Consider the following 17,328-nt stretch of genomic DNA (forward strand, 5'->3'; position numbering starts at 1 on the left):
TTATTATTATTATTATTATTATTATTATTATTATTAAGAATAAGAAATTAGTTGTTCCTATAAACCCTGTTTTATTATTATTATTATTATTATTATTATTATTATTATTATTATATTATTATTAAGAATAAAAAGAAATTAATTGTTCATATAAACCCTATTTTTCCATTATTATTATTATTATTATTATTATTATTATTATTATTATTATTATTATTATTAAGAATAAGAAGAAATTGATTGTTCATATTATAAAACCAATAAGATTAGAGAACGACACAAAACGTAGATGCTTATGGAAAAAAAAAAGTAAAGATAAAGGATTCCTGACCGCTTTCCTAAGTAGGTGTCAAGACCCCACTCTCTCTCTCTCTCTCTCTCTCTCTCTCTCTCTCTCTCTCTCTCTCTCTCTCTCCTCCTTTCTCTTGTTTTCTTAGGTCCTTCCCCGGACAGACCACCGAGCCGCCCAATCATAACCCTTTGCTTTCACAAACTAACAGTGCATCTTTTGTGCTGAAGTCAGACTTGACACAACATGGAGTCATCATCGTCTTTGGGATATGACGTCAGGTATGACGTCACAGTCTGCCAGTTTGTATTGTGTTTTGAGGTCCTTCGCTAATTTCCTGTACAGTCACTCAAAAATGTTTTGCAACGTGTTCCAGAAGTTTTCGTTCACCTAACAATAATTTATTCTTTTGATATAAACAAGGAAATGCGCTTTTCTTGTTCGATTTTGGTTGTTAATCATACGGTTAACAATATAAAAAGAGTGGTGAGTGAAAAATCCGTGTTGCGAAAAATAACGAAACAGTTTGAAAAATTTCGCTCATGATGGTAGGGTAAAAGGGTAAAAGAGTCAAATAAAAAACTATAATTAGTCATCCATTCAGTCCTTATGGGAGTAAATTCAGAGTCTTTCTTCTTCTTGGCTAAAAAAACCAGTAAAAAAAGTATAGGGAGAAAATCTGGTAACACCCGATGGATACTTAGTGGCAGAGAGAGAGAGAGAGAGAGAGAGAGAGAGAGAGAGAGAGAGAGAATAAATGATTAAAAAAAGGAATTATAATAATGACGAAGAGAGAAATAAAGGAATTACGATAATGACAGAGAGAAATAAAAACCGGTTTAAGGGGAACGGGAGGTATATAATTCCTCTGACGCACCAGTCTCGTTTGTGCTTTGTTTCGTGTGCTTACGACGGAGTTACCAGATAGCGCCTGATGTCGCTATTGTAAGCTGTTGTCCGCAAAGTTTTGAAGTTGTTGCAAAACATTTTTGAGTCACTGTACCAGAAGGCATCTGGATTATTCCATGACTGTGCTTTGTTCTTTAAGCTAGATGCGAGTCCGGTTTTGTCACTAGAATTTAATTGGTTGTTTTCTTAATGCATATTTCATTATACTATATATATATATATATATATATATATATATATATATATATATATATATATATATATATATATAAATATATATATATATATATAATATATATTATATATATAAATATATTGTATAAATACATATTTTTTGTGAAAGCCACAGTTCAGATGTGTATGGTAAAAGTGTCCCATTAGTTTCTCTCTCTCTCTCTCTCTCTCTCTCTCTCTCTCTCTCTCTCTCTCTCTCTCTCTCTCTCTCTCTCTCTCTCTCTCTAACACACACATACGAGTATATGTATATATATATATATATATATATATATATATATATATATATATAATATATATATATATATAGTGTGTGTGTCTGTATTATAATTCAGTATAACGACGTTCTCCCCTAGCAAGGGATTAGGTTCAAAGGAAAAACAAGAAATTTGTTGCTGCCACATTTATGCCTAACTGCAGAAATGCGAATAAACTGCTTATGCAAAAACCTTCCATACCGCTGGCCACTGCTTAGAGAGAGGGACCATCAGCACTGCATCAACTCGCCCATACAAGTTGCACCATTTATTTACATTTTTCATGTAGTATTTCACTGCCTGGAAATTAGGGCCCTGAATACAATTTCACCCAAATAGTCTACACAGATAGTCCCTTATCCACATAGATTAAACCCGTTTTATTTAACATAACACTTTACTTCCATAAAGTATATGTTGGTTAACTATGCCTTCGTATATTCCAATTTTGACTTATGTAGTCATTGCTGGTCTAAATCTTGTGTGTAACTAACTACCTTTCTTGCTTTATTTGTTTTTTATACTTTTCTTTTTTCGTCGTATCCACTGCACTTACAGTCGCCTGTATGAATCGGACCTTTGTATGCTTCCAACATTCATACTAACATTCAGTGTTTTATCCTCTTGCTTGAATCTTATTCACATTCCAGTTTTCTCTTACAAAGATACTTCTTTAGAGACTTACGTTCTCTTCCAAACATACGTTCCATACACGAGTCAGACCTATTTTCTCATCACACAACTCTCCACCCAGGCTACATCTAATGCCCATTGTCTGACTTTTCTCATCAGTTTCATTTCTCTGACTTTTCTCATCATTTTATCTTTAAAAGTATCAAATAGCTTGGAGAGCTAACATGTTTTCGTCTTAGATCCATTCTTACACGAAACCAGTCACCCTTGTATCTACAGAAAACAACTCGCGCTTCACTTTTATCACAGAAACCATAAATCACTCACAGCAAATTACTTACCCAATACCTCTGTCAAATCTGTCATAAGGTTTAGATTACAGTGGTTCTCAACCAGGGAGGAATCCCCCCTATGGGGGAATTTCCGAGTTTCAGAGGGAGAATTGTGACCACAGATTGGCAGGCTCAAACTGGCTCTAGGACCACACAAAATGCAGTGTGCATAGGTCTGCACTACTGAGAGGTCATGCTGTTCTTTCTGCTAACTTGTGTGTTTGTGTTCGTATCTCGTTGCATATAATTTGGAATGCATCTTTTGAGGCAGACAATTTTGGAAGGGGGTTTGAATGACATTCTGACGTATGGTGAAGGGTTGCATGGGCTAAAAAAGTTTGAGAACCACTGGTATAGAAAAAATTTGACAATATTCTCTTTCCTTTTAGGGGTAACAACCTCTTCATCAGTTTGATATGTTCTGTTCTTGACTTGAATGTGTTTGTTACTACTGTACCCCCATTCATAATTCCTTTCTTCCATCTTACTTGCCTTAACCCCTCTCCTAACAATTGTTTCATAGTGCAACTGCGAGATTTTCCTCCTGTTACACCTTTGAGACCTTTTGGCTCACAATGTCACTTTCGTCGCTGATTGACCACATAGGTCCTAGCGCTTTGCCATTCGCCTCAATTTTATAATCTATTCTGTTCAAATCTTGAAGGTCCTTTATTCCTCACACTGTTGGACTGTAGAGCAGTCTCCCTGAAGATGTCATGCAATTGGAACTTCAGAAGTTCAAGCAAAGATGCAATGTATTACTATCCTAATACTGTTATCCTTGGATTTTAATACATTTTTATCTATTTATTTTTAATAAGTGAGATCTCTTCTTTCTGTATTTCCCTTTACATCCTCTTACTTCTTCCTAATGTACACCATATTCTTTTGAAGCTTGCATTTCAAGGCAATGGCACGTGTGGGCTTGTTCTGTATGAACAGGGTTCATTTTCTGAATAATGATAATAATAATGTGTGTGTTCTGTGTTTGAGTAGATTCTGTTCATAGTCACAGCTTACGGACCATTTATGCACCTTTTGTGCACGAGATGTTTTGCTCACAATGAGAGAGGCAAAGTGATTTATTTTGTCTTCTTCACTCCGTATTGGACAGAGCCTGTCGAGTACTTGGATACTGAGCGAATTAAGCTTATCCTCCAGAAACTGTGGAAGGGTTGGTGGCGTGCTGTTACAGGTGTTACTGCATTAAACGACGTTTTGAATAATAAGTGACATCTCTGCTTTCTGTATTTCCCATTACCTTCTCTTATTTACTAATGAACATCTTTGGAAGCTTGAATTTCAAGTCAGTGGCCCCGTGGTGGGATTGTTCCATATGAATAGGTTTCATCTTCTGAATAATAATGAAATGACATTCAGAATAATAACTGTGGCAGTAATAAAAATAATAAAAATATGAGGTTACAACTTAAGTAAATGAGAGAAAAATTAGATAACATTTTAGATAATTTTTGATGCATGAATGGCATTCATATTATGGTCAGTATGAAAGATTTCCATTTTTCCCCTCTCTGGTCTATCTCTATCCCCTTAAGGTGGATATTATATGTCACGGTGCCATTTCCGTTCTAGAACTTCGTAACACCGGCTTTATGGACACCCTGTATATATATATATATATATATATATATATATATATATATATATATATATATATATATATATATATATATATATATATATATATATATATATATATATATTTATATATAATATATATATATATTATATTACTATATTGTCAGCAAATGAAAGTTTATATTTGTCAGCAAATGAAAGTTTATAATAGTTGACAGTACTTTTGTTGAGAATTGTTGGCAAGATGGGAGAATCAAATTCGAAGGTGATTGTTTGCATACCTCTGGTCAGTTCTTATGTCGGCGTCAGTGAGTTGCATTTTATTCCAGGCACAAGATACAGGTATTCATCCTGTACTGAGAATAACACAGGTCCCAAATCCTGGAGACTTTTCTTTGTGCATGCAAGAAGGAATGCAATCGCCTGATGTATCATCCTTACTTGCTGTCTTGATTTCAGCATTCATGATGTTGGACTGCCATTTTTAGTGATGAGGTCACTGATATGGTTCAGTTTCACGGTGACTGCTCTCCTGTTGCAAGATCCTACTGAGCATTTGTAGGATTGATTTTATTCACTGTTTTCAGTCAGATATTTTCTTTAAAGTAAATATGGAATTGAACAACGGAATAGATCTCAGTCTAGAAGCTATTTGGAAAATTGGGTGAGGAACTTTTTTTTTTTTTCAGCGAAAGAAATTTGAAGCTTCTCCGCGTTAAAATTTAGCTTGAATGTGGTGAACAACCTCGGCCTTAATATCAGCAAAATATGAGCATAATATGTTTTAGTTTTCTGTAAAAGAAAACTATTATGGAGATATCTATTTGTTTGTCCGGCCGCAATTTTTGTATCCGCCCTCAGATCTTAAAAACTGCTGAGGCTAGAGGGCTGCAAAGTGGTATGGTGATCATCCACCCTCCAATCATCAAACATACCAAATTTTAACCCTCTAGCCTCGGTAGTTTTTATTTTATCCAAGGTTGTTAAATTAGCCATGATCGTGCATCTGGCATCGCTATAGATGCCAACAACACAGGCCACCGCCACCGAGCCGTGTCTGAAAGTTTCATAGGCCGCGGCTGAGGGTTTCATGGTCCGTGTGCGAGAGTTTCATACAGCATTATACGCTGTAAAGAAAACTCGATTGCGCCGAAGAACCTTCGGCGCATTTGTTACTCGTTTGATTTTCTTCCCATTTCGTGGCTTATCAAGGGAGCAGACCCGGAAATGACAGCGGGTTCGAGTGAGAGATGAGGAGGAGGAGGAGGAGGAGGACGACTGTCTCGGGGGAAATGTCTCGCATTCCTGAAGCAGCTCTTTGGAAGGAAATGTTAAGTGGAGGTGATCATTTGCAGAAGATTTTAATTGTTTTTATGGAGGCTTAATGTAGACCGTGTTCTCATTCTCTCTCTCTCTCTTTCAGTGTATGAAGTCAGAATATGTATTTATTTCCTGCATATTTTACAAACATTTAAATATATATATATATATATATATTTTTGTATATATGTATATATAAATTAGATTATATATGTATATTATATGTATATATGTGTGTGTGTGTATGTGTATGTATGTCTGTGTTCGCCTTATATATACATACACAGTATAGAAGTCATAAAAATGTTAGCGTAGGTGTAAGGATGGTCATTCTGCCTTGAGAAGGGTTGGTGTTGCAAAATGAATGATGGCTGATAGATTGCTGAAAGTGTCTCCGTAGGGGGGTAGCGCCTTCAGTGCACCTCCTGCGGTGCACTGTAGGCATTACTCAAGGTTCTTTGCAGCGTCCCTTCGGCCCTTAGCTGCAACCCCTCTCATTCCTTTTACTATACCTCCATTCACATTCCCTTTCTTCCGTCATGCTCTTTTTACTATACCTTCATTCATATTCCCTTTCTTCCGTCATGCTCTTTTTACTATACCTTCATTCATATTCCCTTTCTTCCGTCATGCTCTTTTTACAGTACCTCCATTCATATTCCCTTCCTTCCGCCTTGCTATCCAACCTCTCCTAACAATTGTTTCATGGTGCAACTGCGAGGTTTTCCCTCCTGTTACACCTTTCAAACCTTTCGTGTGTCAATTTCCCTTTCATCGCTGAATGACCTCGTAGGTCCCAACGCTTGGCATTTGGCCTGAATTCTATTTCTTAAGGGGAGAAAAAGAGGGCGAAGGAAGAAGGTGAGAGTCAAATAGGTGTTGGAAAGGAAGTTACGTTAGTGTTAAGGGAAGATAAGAGAGCGCAAGTTACAGGTAGACTGGCACTTAAGAGAGCGCAAGTTACAGGTAGACTGGCACTTGTTTAGGGGTTAGATGCGCTTCTGATGAGCAGATGTGAAAGTTTTCTACGCAGGTGCGTTATCTTGTTTTGATCCAGCATTTACAGTATAATTGATGAAGCGACTAATCTTTGATATTTTCTTAAACCGCACCTTATTAGTGAAGATAACTTAATTCTTGTAATTATATTTACATAAACATACATGCCTAGGTATATATATATTATATATATATATATATATATTATATATATATATATATATCATATATATATATATATATATATATATATATATATATATATATATATATATATATATATTAATTGGTACGAATACTCTTAATTAGGTAATTTTGGTCTGTTCATTTGCCTGCATTTATAATTTCTCAACCGAAATTCCTCAAGCTTTATATAGAATTGTGTGATAGCTTATTCTAACCAGAGTATTGATAACTCTGTTTTCTCCTTTGTCGATTTAGTTGAGCTGTTTAAAGAGCAAATTCGACGATTTCGATTATTATTATTATTATTATTATTATTATTATTATTATTATTATTATTATTATTATTATTCAGAAGATGAACAATATTCATATGGAAAAACCCACCGAAGGGGCCACTGACTTGAAAAAGCTTCAAGCTTCCAAGAATATTATTGTACATTATTATTATTAGGATTAAGTTAAAGAAAAATACAGAAAGACTGACTTGAGATCTCAAAGAATATGGTGTACGCTTATTAAAGCGCTGTAAGAGAGAGAGAGAGAGAGAGAGAGAGAGAGAGAGAGAGAGAGAGAGAGAGAGAGAGAGAATTTTCTCCAAGCGTGAGAAAATAAACACGGGAGGCAGCTACCCCCACTGGAATTCCAGGCACCTGGAATTCCAGGCACCCATTTTTAGCGAACGCTTGAATGGGAAGCATCTTTTACATGCAAAGACTTTGGGATTTTTTTTTCCTCCTCTTGTTTGCAACACCTGCTTGCATCGTTTTCCTTTTATTGCCTTTTGAATTTTATTTCCGCTCTTTGTGCGGGGCGTGTTCGGGTATTTTGCTCTCTGTCTGTATTTGGGAATTGATCACAGCATTATTTTAAATATGTAGATTTTGTGGATGTGTTTATTTTTTTGTAAAAATGTTTGAAACTTTATCATTGTGAAAAATACAAGACTGAAGTTACCAACACATTCAGTCTGTAATTTATATATATATATATATATATATATATATATATATATATATATATATATATATATATATATATATATATATATATATATATATATATATATATATATACTGGGTGTAACATGAGTCTATGCAATTATTTTGGGAAATGAAAGAAAAAGTCGTTCTGAGCAGAAAATGTTCTATACACATATGCATTCTAATGCTTTGTTTGTCGGTGAGGCGAATTTTTAAAATAACCGTTATCATTAAACGGGCAAGTAAGATGGCGGACGGGGTGTCGGAGTGAGTAGCCATGGATGGTAGGGGAGGGGGGCTGAAGCTGATCAGTTCACCTGTTACTCTGAACAGTCTCGCTTTTCCGCTGAGACAATTGAGCATGCCTGGGATACAAGTGTCCGATTCCGGATTCATTTGAGAGCAAGGAACTGGCGACAGTGCCTTACCGTTCCAGTAATGTGGAATATGCAGATAAGACGCTTATTTATGGGTTTTGCAACAGTTCCATTTCTAGATTATACGGTTTTGAACTCCACTGTTTATACAAAATAGGAAATCGGCGTTTAGGCCGATGTGAATAAAATACCTCCAAATCAAATGTATTCTTTTGATACTGAACGAAGGGAAGAATTGCATACATCATTGAAACCTCCCTCTCCGTCAGTGGTATTCGCTGGACTCCGATAAAGGAAAAAAAAGCAGGCCTAACGGAATCTCCCCTCCATCAAAGATAGACCTATTCATTAAACACCGATCAAAGATTTAGAGCGTATTATCAAAAATCTCTCCTTCTCCATCAAAAGTATTCATCACACACCAATCAAAGGAGAAAATGCACCTATGAAAACGCTTTCATCTCTGTCAGATGAAAAAGAATGGGAACATTATGGAAAATTCACTTTCTTCATTCTTTCCTGTCAAAGGTAGTTTATTCATACAGTAATCAAAAGATGTAAAAAAGCTGATATTGTTCAAAGTGCACTATCCTCCCTACCTTCAATCCCTTGTCATCATGATTACTGTCACTATCACTCATTCAGCATAGGCGTAGGCCTAGCCTTGTCTCCTGACTGAACAACTCCGTGACGAGGCAGCAGGACAGTTTGCGCTAGAATTCAACGATCACAAATAATGTTGCCAAGTGTCATTTACACTACGTTCTTGATACATAAAGCTAATCATTAAAATTAATTACATGAAGTCTGTTCACAAGTGATTTGCTAGTTGAAGGGACTGTTATGTTAAATTTTGTTCACAGGTGATTTACTAGTTGAAGGGACTGTATGTTACATTTTGTTCACAGGTGATTTACTAGTTGAAGGGACTGTTCTGTTACATTTTTCAGTAACGTGCAAGAAAAAATCGTAATTAAAAGGTTAGCAATTGAGTTGCCTGATGCGCTTCATCAACGGCCCCCCCCCAAATATCCCAGAGACTAATCACTCCAACATCCAATACGCGCCAGCTTACTTGACCGTTTAATGATAACGGTTATTTTAAAAATTCACTTCACCGACAAGCGAAGCCTTAAAATGTATTATGTTTATAGGAACATTTTCTGCTCAGAATGACTTTTCCTTTCATTTTCCAAAATACGTGTTACACCCTGTATATGTATGTATAATATTAACAGTTGTTTCATTGTGCAACTGCGAGGTTTTTCTCCTGTTACACCTTTCAGTTCCTTTAATGACAATATCCGTTTCAGCGCTGAATGACCTCATAGGTCCCAGTACTTGGCCTTTGGCCTAAATCCTATATTCTCAATGAGCGTACCCACTTCACCTATTTGAAGGAGAGGTGGGTCAGTAATCCATTCAGACTCTGTCCTCCATAAACACTCCTCGTATTAACTTTTTGCCAACATTTGCTTTAGGCATTCAAGCTTTCTTTTTTTTTTTTATTATTATTATTCTCCATCATAATAAGCATCCAACGATGAATCTTCAGTAGCAAACAATATCCACTTCACACGCCATTTCCAAACACTCATCTCATCTCCGACAACATTTGACATATATCCAGTATTTCCCTTATTTCTTTCATCCCCTTGTGGGGTTTGTTTGGGGCCGCGTTTGTAGTGCCGTTAGTGCTCCTCACGTGGTGCACTGTAGCCATTGCTTAAGGTTCTTTGCGGCGTCCCTTCGGCCCCTAGCTGCAACCTCTATCATTTTTTATACTGTATTTCCGTTCATATTCTATTTCTTCTGTCAGACTTTCCACCCTCTCTAACAATTGTTTACTAGTGCAATGGCGAGGTTGTCCTCTTGTTACAACTTTTAAACCTTCAACTGTCTATTTCCGCTTCAGCGTTGAATAACCTCATAGGTCCCAGCGCTTGGCCTTTGGCCTAAATTCTATATTCTGTTCTGTACCTTATTTCTTTCATTACACCCTCCATAATATATAATAGCGGCGCAGGCATGTCAGATTCTCTTTGTCATGAAACCTTATTTTAGCTTAAGCCCCTCAATCATAAAAGCTTTCCGGTGATCTCAACAACTTCCACTAGATTCTTTGCACACTCAACACCCTTCACATTGCATCGATATCGCTGCCCCATCATCAACTTTCTGAAGGTCCGTCATTGCCTAATACCTCTTGTTCCCATTACCCGCCAACTTCTCGTGGAACTGTTTTCCAACAACACTGGGTCAGCGCACCCACTTACTTGTCTAAACCTACATTTTTCTTGCTCCAAATTCTTCTGCTATCTGTCATAACGTTCTGAATAGGGATCTTATCGTCTGAAGTTCAGCTGAGGAAAAAAGAAGATAGTTTTAGGTTCAGTTGCATGACAAAAGCGGTCGTACACGAGTGTACCAAAGGATGAATGTGGTAGACCAGAACTGACTGAGTGGAAAAAAGATTGGACGTAATGAAAATATAGCGGTGAAACTGACCAACCACTATAATGAGGAAATGGTTTGGTGTGTTTTTATATATATATATATATATATATATATATATATATATATATATATATTCACGTATATATAGGTAAATATTGTGTATTTATATACATATATATATCATGTGTGTGTATGTGATTTATATATATATATATTTATATATATATATATATATATATATATATATATATATATATATAATGTAAATATTGTATTTATATACATATATCTCGATTTACATATATATACACACATTTGCATAATACGCCATGCCATTTCCCTTAAATCACTTCAATATACGTACTTAAAATAGTGAATCATAGAAGAACCCCTGGGCAGATATATATATATATATATATATATATATATATATATATATATATATATATATATATATATATATATATATATACATGGTGTAACACCAGTTTATGCAAATATTTTGGAAAATGAAAGAAAAAAGTCATTTCGAGCAGAAAATTTGCTATAAATAGACATTTTAAGGCTTCGCTTGTCGGTGGGGTGAATTTTTAAAATAACCGTTATCATTAAACGGTCAAGTATAAGTTGGCGTGAACAATATGTCGAAGTGAGTAGCCTCAGGGATATTGGAGCGCGTTAGGCGGTTCACTATCATACATGTATGCCCATCATGGTGTTTTATCATACAATTTGAGAATATATGGGCCTGTTTGAAAGGTTGGCGAACATGATTGAAGAATGATAACGGCGTTTGATATTTTTCCATCCAACATGAAGTTTGTCTATCGTGTTGGACGAATGTAGGTTGACGGTTGATCATGCAAGCTCAGTTGAGGAATTGCAGCCAGGGCGTTCGTTACCGAATTTCAAGAGTGTTGGATTAAGTTCATCGAACTCTATAAGTCATTTCCACTCTTATGGAAGATTAAGAGCGAGGAATACAAAAATAGAACCCTCAAAGCTGAGTGCTATAACAAATTACTAGAAAAATTGAAAGAACTTAACCCGGGTATAAGTAAGGAGACAGGGCTTTACCATCGTCAATAGTATAGCAAATGTATCATGAGCTATTCGTAGGAAATTCTTGTAGTCTTCAGGAGATGACAGTACAAGCTCATTCAATAGACAATCGTGAGAAAATTTCGACCTTTTCTTAAACCGTTCCTTCATCCACATCTTTTTTCTTTTCTTTGTTATTTACTCCCAACCGCGAGAAGAATGGCAATATTGTCAAGCTTCTCTTTTGCTCATATGGACCGAACGGTTCTCTGATGCATACTAACGTTTGGTATTAATCAATTGCAATGTGTGGCAGTGTATGATCAATCATGGTGGACATGCATACTTGATTGTGAATGGGCCGCCTAAGCCAACTCGATTCCTAGACTTATAATTATGATTTTCTCTTGCAGGTTATTGAAAAGTGTAACATTATAGTCCCTTCAATTAGTAAATCACCTGTAAACAGACTTTATGTAATTAATTTTAATGATTAGTTTTACGTATCAAGATTCAAATTTCATTTTCATTTATTCATCATCATGCGAATGACCTGTTTGGTCCCAGTTCTAGGCCTATGGCCTAGACCTGGTATTTCATCCTAATCCTTCGGGCCAGCCCTATGAGAGCTGATTAGTCAGCTCAGTGGTCTGGTTAAACTATAATAATAATAATAATAATAATAATAATAATAATAATAATAATATGTATCAAGAATGTTGTGTAAGTGTTGCTTGGCAACATTTGTGATCGTTGAATTCTAGCGCAAACTGTCCTGCCGCCTCGTCACGGGGTTGTTGAGTCAGGAGCCAAGACTAGGCCTACGCCTATATGTTGAATGAGTGATAGTGACAGTGGGCTAATCGTGATGACAAGGGAATGTACTGTAGGTAGGGAGGATACTGCACTTTGAACAATGTCAGCTTTTTGCCTCTTTCTATTGCAGTATGAATAGGCTATCTTTGACGGGAACGAATGAGGAAAGTGAATTTTCCATAATGCTCCCATTCTTTTTAATGTGACGGAGACGAAAACGTTTTCATAGGTGCATTTTTTCCTTTGATTGGTGTCTGATGAATACTTTTGATGGAGAAGGAGAAATTTTTGATAATACGTTTTAAGTCTTTGATCGGTGTTTAATGAATAGGTCTATCTTTGATGGAGGAGGGATTCCGTTAGGCCTGCTTTTCTTTCCTTTATCGGAGTCCAGTGAATACCACTGACGGAGAGGGAGGTTTCAATGATGCATGCAATTTTTCCCTTTTGTTCAGTGTCTAAAGAATACATTTGATTTGGAGGCATTTTATTCACATCGGCCTAATCGCCGACTTCCTATTCTGTATAAACAGTGGAGTTACAACCGTGTGATCTAGAAATGGAACTGTTGCAAAACCCATAAATAAGCGTCTTATCTGCATATTCCACTTTACTGGAACGGTAAGGCACTTTTTACAGTTCCTTGCTCTCAAAATGAATCCGGAATTGGACACTTGTATCCGGACCACGTTATCTTGGCGGAAAAGCGAGACTATTCAGAATAACAGGTGAACTGATCAGCTTCATCCCCCTCACCCCATATCCATGGCTACTCACTCCGACACCCCGTACGCCATCTTACTTGCCCGTTTAATAATAAACAGCTATTTTAAAAATTCACCTCACCAACAAACGAAGCCTTAAAATGCATATTATGTTTATAGCACATTTTCTGCTCAGAATGACTATTGCTTTCATTTCCCAAAATATTTGCATAAACACGTGTTACACCCTGTGTATACACACACACAAACACATATACTTTATATATATACATGTGTATAAAATTTTAGTATCATTTTAAATATTGTTGATGCCTTTTCATAGATACATTTTACAAAACAGTCCTGATGGTGTTCCCTATTTTTCCCTTGCAGGTAAGCAGCGTGCAGTGGCCGATTGGTTTCAGCAAATCCCACGAAGAAGTCTGGAGGTGGTGATCGGGGCGGTTTTCAAGGTATCTGCTTCTTTTTAATATTGAGGTCTTCGTTGGTATTGTTTAATTTGTTGTTCTGTTTGTTATGATGATTTTAAAGTTGAACCAAATTCCTATCTTCATTTCTATCGTCGGTTTTACTTCCTAATGAGCACCGTATTCTTTGGGAGCTTGAATTTCAAGGCAGTGGCCCCTTTGGTGGGCTTGTTTCATGTGAATAGGGTTCATCTTCTGAATAACAACAACAAATAATAATAATAATAATAATAATAATAATAATAATAATAATAATAATAATAATGCTAATAGATTCACAATTTCCTGAAAAAACAATCTGAGTAATAAAAATCAATTATATAGTAAATATATTTTGTAAGTCAAAGACTTTCGAACACCTGAACTTTCCTCATCAGTGTTAACGTTTTAACATGATGAGGAACACCGTTCAGGTGTTCGAAATCTTGATTTTTACATAATAATATTTACTAATAATAAAATTACTCAATAATAATAATAATAATAATAATAATAATAATAATTCACCATGTTCTTTGGAAGCTTGAATTTCAAGTTAAGTGGCCCCTTTAGTGGGCTTGTTTCACATGAATAGTGTTCGTCTTCTGAATAGAATAATAATAATAATAATAATAATAATAATAATAATAATAATAATAAATAATAATAATAATAATAATAGTTCACCATGTGCTTTGAAAGCTTGAATTTCAAGTTAAGTGGCCCCTTTGGTGGGCTTGTTCCATATGAACAGGCTTCTTCATCTTCCGAATGACAGTAATAACTTAGAATAAAATCGTGTAAAAAAAAAAAAAAACTCATTTTGTTGTTCCGCCGTCTGGCTGCCTCGGAGCTCCAAAGCCCGTAATCTGATTGCACAACACAGGATCAACGACCTTAGATAATAATGGATGTGGTTTATCATGCTGTTGGCTCGCCCTCCGAGTTCTGGCCCTGGGGGCTGCCGCTGAATTCCGGCTACTTCCGAGGACCAGTTGGCCGGCATACTGGAAGCCCATATCCCGTCGGGTGGGGGCCGGGTGGGGGTTGGGGGTAGTGCCGTTGGTGCACCACTTGCGGTGCACTGTAGGCATTATTTGAGGTTCTCTGCAGCGTCCTTTCTGCCTCTAGCTTTTGCTGTTTGTCTGTTCATATTCTATATATATATATATATATATATACATATATAGTTATGTAATTATATATATAGTATATGTATAATTATATATATATATATATATATATATATATATATATATATATATATATGTATTTATATATATAGTATATGTATATATATATATATATATATATATATATATATATATATATATATATGCATGTATGTATGTATGTATGTATGTATGTATGTGTGTGTGTATGTATATATGTATAAAACAATAGACTAGCATAGCAGCGTTCTCTGGAATACAATAAGGAAATTACACGATGTATATTATCATAATATTTCATATTTAATGTACATATGTTGTATAATATGTAATGTATTTGTTTTAAGTTAGAAGACCCCTAATTATTTTAATCAGTATCAATATAACTACTCGCCTGAGTTTCATTACTTAAGGTTTGATGGGGGAGCGTGGACCCCCTCAAGAAAGAAGGGGGTTACATAGGCGGGATACTCCAGGTCCATTGCAGCGTCCCTTCGGCCCGTAGCTGCAACCCCGTTCATTCCTTTTACTGTACCTCCATTCGTATTCTTTTCCATCTTGCTTTTCACCCTTTCCTGACACTTGCGAGGTTTTCCTCCAGTTACACCTTGCAAACCTTTCTACTCTCAGTTTTCCTTTCAGCGCTGAATGACCTCATAGGGTCCCAGCGCTAGGCCTTTGGCCAGAATTTTAGTTACCATTCCATCCTATAGCAAAAACCTCCTGAAAGGAAATGCAGTGAACATTGAAGAAATAAGGAGAAATGTAAATATTGGAACTTATAATATTTGTAATGATTAAAGGCGGGGAACACTGGGGTGCATCAAATAACCTTTGTTCAGTGATTCCCAGAGAACCTGGGATGTGTTGATGATTTTTATTGGCCGGTGGTTAACAATGAAGAATGTTACACTTCCTTAGGAATGTAAGCGGAATGTATCCCGTAATGACTGTTTTGGATAGTCATACACTTGTTCAGTTATAGAACTTTCCTTCTTGTCATTTCAGACATACCTGCAAGCATTGTAGACACACCTGCAAGCATAGACACCTGTAAGCGTTTTAGGTACACATGCAAGCATTTTCGACATATTCAAGCTTTGTAGACACACCTGCAAGCATTGTAGACACGCCTGCAAGCATTTTAGACACACATGCAAGCGTTTTAGACACACCTGCAAGCATTGTAGACACACCTGCAAGCATAGACACCTGTAAGCGTTTTAGGTACACATGCAAGCATTTTATACACATTCAAGCATTGTAGACACACCTGCAAGCATTGTAGACACACCTGCAAGCATTTTAGATACACATGCAAGCGTTTTAGACACACCTGTAAGCATTGTAGATACAATTGCAAGCATTTTAGACACACCTGTAAGAATTTTAGACACACCTGCAAGCGTTGCAGACATACTTGCAAGCATTGTAGACACTTGCAAGCATTTTAGACACACCTGCAAGCATTTTAGACACACCTGCAAGCACTGTAGACACACCTGCAAGCATTTTAGACACACCTGCAAGCACTGTAGACACACCTGCAAGCATTGTAGACACACCTGCAAGCAGGGCGTTAAGATATTTGAGAAATGAGGTAGAACAGGATTTATTTCATTCGTGTGAACAACAAGTGCCTACTCTGCCCTAAAATGGAAGACTGCAGTGTCTGCAAAAATACAAACCTGAGAAAAATGGTAGATACTGCAGTTTTCCCTTGCCTTACTACTGATTTTGCAGATACTGCAAATGGGAACACCTAAATAAAGCGCTGAAGAATCATTCTGAAACTGCAATATCTTGTGTATCAGTGTTTTGCGAGACCAATAGGTGGCATATATCAATTTCGAAAATGTTGCAGATACTGCAGTTTTCCATTTTAGAGCAGTGTGACTGTCACTGGCAGATATAAATTTGGACGCCATTTTCCTTTCGTGTAAGGGGTTTTCAGGAATTTTAAATGAGCATTTTGCTTCTTCTTCTGAAATTTATGGTCAGTCTTGAACCACACTGCAGGGATAGAAGGGAGTCTGGAAAACTTGATGAAGGAATAACCAACGTGAATGTAATAATCTGTTTCCTTCCCAGTTTTGTGAGTAGGAAGGTTACACAAACAAGTAAAAAATGCGCCGAAGGAACTTCGGCGCAATCGTTTTCTGCACAGCTTACAATGCTGTATGAAGCTCAGCCGCGGCCTGTGAAACCTTCAGCCACAGCCCGGTGGTGGTGGCGGCCTGGGTGTTGGCACCTATAGCGGTGCCAGACGCACGATCATGGCTAAATTTATCCTTAAGTAAAATGAAAACTACTGAGGCCAGAGGGCTGCAGTTTGGTATGTTTGATGACTGGAGGGTGGATGATCATCATACCAATTTACAGCCCTCTAGCCTCAGCAGTTTTTAAGGTCTGAGGCGGACAGAAAAGTGCGGAAGGACAAATAGCCATCTCAGTGGTTTTCTTTTGTAGAAAACTAAAACTGAAAGCTTTAAATAGAAGACTTGAAGGGTCGTTGCAGAGGACATCACAGTGCAACGAATGAGAGAAGAGGAAGGC

The 17,328-nt window shown here is 36.6% G+C and overlaps 1 protein-coding gene across 10 annotated transcripts in view; it reads left to right on the forward strand.

The window, feature by feature from the left end:
* Positions 1-17,328, forward strand: part of LOC136853202 (glutathione S-transferase 1-like) — a 498,955-nt gene that overhangs the window by 39,944 nt on the left and 441,683 nt on the right. For 2 of the 10 annotated variants that reach the window (XM_067128566.1, XM_067128567.1), the window contains exon 2: positions 13,527-13,606. The exons of the other annotated variants lie outside the window; for them this stretch is intronic. The gene's annotated coding sequence lies outside the window, so the exon portion shown is untranslated. The remainder of the gene's footprint in view (positions 1-13,526; positions 13,607-17,328) is intronic. 10 annotated transcript variants of the gene reach the window in all.

Source organism: Macrobrachium rosenbergii, chromosome 26, assembly GCF_040412425.1.
Source record: "Macrobrachium rosenbergii isolate ZJJX-2024 chromosome 26, ASM4041242v1, whole genome shotgun sequence".
Lineage (NCBI taxonomy): Eukaryota > Metazoa > Arthropoda > Malacostraca > Decapoda > Palaemonidae > Macrobrachium > Macrobrachium rosenbergii.